The following is a 6,077-nucleotide window of genomic DNA, read 5'->3' on the forward strand; positions in this document are numbered from 1 at the left end:
ACAGTGCAAAACCTTGAGCCCCAGTCACACTGCCAGTCAGTGGTAAGGTACTGCCTGTTCCCATCCAGAGCCCACATTCAGCCTCCATGGAGTGCAGTATACACTCCATCCGTAACTGCCAGGCCCATGTACATACACTTGACCTCCCCCCACCTCCTCCTCACAGTGTCTGCGTAATTAGTATATTGCAGAAGAGATTCTAAAAACACCCACTTAAAACCTGTATCATCTACAGTAGTTTGCAAAGGGCCCCCAGCACCTCTGGGAAGTAAGCAAGGCAGGTGATCGCTTACCTATATTGTTGATGCAGCTACCACAGTTGAGAGACAGTCCCTCTGACCTTGGACCAGGGATCACACTGGTCTGGTTCCAGGCTGGGGAAGGATGTTCCCAGCCCTAGTTTTCTGTTTTGGGCAGTCTAGATGGAAAGGCCCATCCACCCAGATAGGCTTTCACAGGTTTAAAAGAAAAAGCATAGCCACTGGTTCCGGGGCTTCTGAATTCAGTTCTCAACTGGGGCATTTTGAATCTCCCCAAAAACTGATTGGTAAGAGAACCTCCTGGCATTAAATGGGCCAGGCCAAGGATGCATGTCAGTTCATTGGACATGCCTTGGTAGATATCCAAAATTCATCAAAATGAAAAAGGCAAAGTAATTGTCATGATGCCCTTTCTAAAAGTGCAGTTTTAACTAGTCTCTGCTGTGGGATGTGAGTTGTTTGATCTTGTTAACAATCATGCCCAGCAACCCTGTGGGTAGAGTCTTGCACAGATCCGACTGCTTCCTCATCAGAAGACCAGGGAAGAAGCAAGCATGTGGGGCAAGAGCTGGACATGGCTTTACTGGCTTTCCAAAGTGTCTTCCAAAGGGGCTGTGGCCTTTTTCATGCCCATCCATAGGACAAAGCATGCCCTTCCCTGCCAGGAGCTGAGAGATTACTTAGAGCTCATTCAGGGGAAGCAGCTGGTACAGAAATAAGGGTTCACTGCTGCTCCCTGTCTCCTAACTCCCGGCATTTCAGAGAGAACTGCCAACTCTGGACTCCCAGGCCCAAATAAAAGGCCTGCCTTCTTTAAATGGGGTTGGGCTCCTGTGTTTTAGGTCTGTGGCTGGGGATCCCAGTCCCCCTCTTCCAGGCCACACTCTCTTCCCAGGCCAGGACAGGGAAGCAGAGTAGAAAACACTTTGACTTGTAGCATCTGTCCCAGGTCCCAGTCTGAGCCAGCTCCTGCACTGTGTGACTGTGCCTCTCTGTTTCAATGGTCTCATCTCATGCCGTGTCCAGTCCATCAGCAATCCTCTAGGTGCCCCTGGTCACCCCTCCCCTGCGATCACCTGGGCCAGCTTCCATAGTCACTCACCTATGACTGCAGAATCTCATCAGTACCCCAGCTTCTGCCCTTGACCCACCCAGGCAGAGGGCTTCTTTTGCACCATTAACTGCAACCTGCCACCCCATCCTTTAACATCCTTGGTAGCTTTCCATTACCCCTGGAAACTTCTAAGACCTGCAGAGCCCTATAGGCCCTGGCCCCTTCCCACCACCCTCCATCCCTTTGACCTGCTGCATTTTTCTTCTCTCTGCTCCATCTAATATGTACTCTATTAATGTGCTTGTTTCCTTGCTCCCCCACTAGATTATAGACTCCATGAGGGCAAAAATGCCTGTTCCTCACTCTTGTATCCGGAGCAAGTGGCATGGTGCCTGACGCATAGTAGATCCTCAACAAGTGTGTGCTTGCATGAACCTGTGAAATGGAGACCAGACCTTATATAAAAGGATGGAAGGCAAGAAGGCTTAAAGCACCGCCATGTGGTGCATGCTTGGCAACTGCAGTCCCTCCTCCCAAAGCAGGTTCTCAGCCACGAGGGGGCGTCCTAAAGGACACCTGGAGCCACAGGGTCTTCCTGCAACAAGTGCTGAGATGTGTCTGGGGTGGGAAGCAGGTGTGACAGGAATGTCCCCAGTCCCTTCCTGCCCTGTCTCAGCTGGACTAAGAGGTTTATTAAGGGCCAGTTAACCCTCCGTGTTGAGAACTTGAGAACCTCAGTGCCAGGACTAGGACTTGCTACTACTAATCATAATAGCAGCTGCCATTATTTGAGCACTCACCAGGCCGTTTGTGCCTTAACAACCCAAGGGTACCATGGTTAGCCCACTATGGAAGAAGTTACTGAGGCTTAGAGCAGTGACGGGACTTGCCTGAAGTCACACACGGAGTAAGAGGTATTTGAATCCCCAACTACCTGAATGCAAAGCCACAGCCCTTGACCACAAGGCTCTACTTCTGTGAAAAAGGCAGGCCCAAAGGCAGCGGCAGGAGGGATGATTGGGTCGGGCAGGGAGGGACAGGGAAAATCGAAGCGGGCACCCTTGAGCTGGGTTGTGAAGGGTGATTAGAGGTTGGTTCTTTGACAAAAAGGCGAAAAGTTTTCCTTCCTCAGGAGACAAACTCAGAGGTCATGCGGAGGCTTGGGGCAGGCTTTGAACTAGGTTCCGTCTTTTGCCAGGCATAACCTTAGACAAGTCACCTAAGCTTCTCTGAGCCTTGGCTTCCTCATTCAGAAAACAGGGATAATGATAGTTCCTACCTCTTATACCATGGGGATTAAAGATGTCTGTGAAGCACTTGACACATAGTAGGAACTTTATGAATGGCAATAGGCGCTGCTGTGGAGCCCTTACCATGTGCCAGGCACTGTTACACATTTAAGCATGATCTCATTAATTCTCAACACTCCTGTGAGACAGGTACTTTAATTATTCCTATCTTTACAGAGAATGAAATTGAGTGCCTTACACGTAGTAGTCAACCTGGCCATTAAACATCTATTGGATAAATGATCGGAGAATCAGAGAGGAGAAAGTTATCAAGGACACGCTACTAATAAATGACAGCTGAGTTTGAACCAAGGGCCATCTAACTCCATCCTCCTGGCTTGGCCTCTGTACCATGAGCTTATTTTAAATCAGCTCTGGGTGAACCACCTGCAGCAGGAAAAGCTCAGGCTTAAGAGTCAGCCTGCTGGGTACTAGCTGTGTGGCCTCAGCAAGTTCCTTAGTTTGATCACCCATATGACAATATACTAAGATGGAATTCTTTCCATCCCAATTTAGCTGGGTTCCCGAGGCAATAGGGGGCCTCACCATTCCACCTCCCAGGATGAATTGCTGCCCACACACAGGGCTTACAGAGATGGCCAAAAACTAGCTGTGTGACTCCTTGCCTCTTTCCCGCACCAAAGACATGAAAGGTTCAAGTTGGGGCTCTGAGAAGAATTTTCTTTAAAGGAAGTTGCTGGAGGGCTTTGAGTCCACAGGGAAAGGGGGAGCTTTCTTCCTCCCTCAGCCTAGGGATTGGGGTCTCAAGAAGACCACTCAAGAGCTCGGAGATGACGAAGGTGCCAGGCACCCACCTCACACCTGAGCAATCTTAAAAGCAAGTGGCTGATGAAGCAAAGAGAACTTGGTGCGAGGGAGCTTGTACCCCAGGAGCCTGAGGGGCCAAAAGGTGCTGTGTGTCCCGTCAGCCAAATGTGGACCCATAAGGCAGCCAGACTGGACTGTCCTGGGTCTTGCTCTGGAGGGACAGAGGGACCTCAGTGCAAGATAGACCTTGGATTCCAGGACTGGGAGGAGTTACAATCAGCCAGCCAGAGAATCTATTGGCTTCCTCAAGGGAAGTGAACCAAGATCTGAAGAACCAACAAGTGCACCCTAGAGGGAAGCCCAGAGCATCTGTACTGGCCACAGGAAACCAGCAGGCCCTTCCTGCATCCCCATCTCCCCTGCAACCCTGCCCCTGAGAGAGGGAAGAAGCTGTACTTCTAAATAAAGTTCAAAATCTTGACTATGACCTGGGAATGGCTTTAAAAAAAAAAAAAAACTTTTAAATAGGTAACATATTTACATGATGCCAAAAAATGTCTTAGATACCTCCATTATCCATGCCATTTGCCCAATTCCCCTCCCTCCCCCCAACACTTTCTTAGTTGTCCTTCCAGAGTTCCTAAGTACAAGCCAATACTCTCTGTCTATTCTAAGGTGTCCACTGTTTCCCATATTTTAACAACTCTGAAATCAGAATGCATCATACAATCAGGCAGTCTTGGTGTCACCTAATATCTTAACATATTTATTTTGTCTATATGTTTCCTTTTTATTTGTGCCCAAAGTTGATATGATATAAATTCATGTCTAAATAAGTCTAAACGAGTTCTCAAATACAAAATTCTAAGCATTGTGCCAATTTAATCAGCAATGGTCTTTCTTAGTGGCATATAAATTAATGGTGCCTTTGTCACTCCTGGCATCTTAGATCCAATAGATCTGCAGTGATTCTTATTCGCAAGTATGTCAGCCTGCCCACCACTGTCTACGTCTTTTTCCATTTAACAGTAGATTTTGGAGGTCATTTGTTATGAAGGACATGTGGGTGTCTCCTGGGTTTTGCTGTTACAAACAGTATTACAGTGGGACAGCTTGTATATGCAAATGTGTAAAGAGTAAATTCCTAGATGCATTAAGTGCAATTTACTCTTGCACCCCCAGTGGACGTGAGAGCCTGTTTTCCCACAGATTCACCAGCAGGGTGCGCTGTGAGCATTTGTCTATCAGGTAAGTGAGCAATGGATTCACAGTGTGGTTTTGTTTGCCTTAATACCAGTTGTTGTTGCTATTTGAGATAGAGTCTCTCTCTGTTGCACAGGCTGGAGGGCAGTGTTGCAATCTTGGCTCACTGCGACCTCCGCTTCCTGGACTCAAGAGATTCTCCTGCCTCAGCCTCCCGAGTAGCTAGGATTACAAGCACGCCCAGCTAATTTTTGTGTTTTTAGTAGAGAGAGGATTTCACCATGTTGGCCAGGCTGATCTCAAACTCCTGACCTCAGGTGATCTGCCCACCTCAGCCTCCCAAACTGCTGGGATTACAGGCATGAGCAACCACACCCAGCCCATGAATACTATTTATTGAGTACTTTTTTGTACCACATTATAAACTAAATCTTTCTCATGAATCATCCCATTTAATCCTCAGGCAAGCCCTATAAGGCAGGTACCATTTTTAATCCCATTTTATATATGAGCATGAGAGAGGTTAAGGAACATGCCTATTGCACCTAACCAGCATATGCAAGTCCACAATTTTATGATAAATTTGACCTTAGTTTTGTTTTTTGTTTTTTTTTTCTGTCGCCCAGGCTGGAGTGCAGTGGCGTGATCTTGGCTCACTGCAACCTCCGCCTCCCAGGTTCAAGCAGTTCTCCAGCCTCAGCCTCCTGAGTAGTTAGGATTATAGGCATGTGCCGCCACACCCAGCTAACTTTTGTATTTTTTGGTAGAGATGGGATTTCGCCATGTTGCCCAAGCTGGTCTCAAACTCCTGACCTCAGGTGATCCACCCACCTTGGCCTCCCAGAGTGCTAGGGTTAGAGGCGTGAGCCAACATGCCCGGCAATAAATTTGGCCTTAGTATGTTTATTTCAGAGCTTGTACTCTTAATCACTCTGCATATTGCCTCCCTAAACATTTGCTTGTGCATAAAGTGTTAAATAATATCCAACTTAGGGTTGAATGTTGAATGTTTCCAACTTAGGGTTTCCTGGATTAATGAATACTAGCATCTTATTCATAATGATCTGATCATAACATCTATGCAAATTTTAGTTACTCCTACTTCAGGATGGTATTCAAAGTCTTCATTGTATGTGGCCAATCTTTGATGAGTTGGTAAAATATATATAATTTAACTTGTTCATTTTTCAGGTATGTGAGCACATAATTATGTTTCTTTAGGGTACTGCTTGCTATGGTTGCGGATTTTCTAACTTGCTTTCTCTGTTTTTTTTTTAGAACATTTTTGTGGGTATGAGAAATTGATTAATATCGTTATTCATGTTCTCAAAGAAAAAATATGCATGGCCGGGTGCGGTGGCTCAAGCCTGTAATCCCAGCACTTTGGGAGGCCGAGACGGGCGGATCACAAGGTCAGGAGATCGAGACCATCCTGGCGAACACGGTGAAACCCCGTCTCTACTAAAAAATACAAAAAAACTAGCCGGGCGAGGTGGCGGGCGC

Source organism: Macaca fascicularis, chromosome 10 (assembly GCF_037993035.2).
Source record: "Macaca fascicularis isolate 582-1 chromosome 10, T2T-MFA8v1.1".
Classification (NCBI taxonomy): Eukaryota; Metazoa; Chordata; class Mammalia; order Primates; family Cercopithecidae; genus Macaca; species Macaca fascicularis.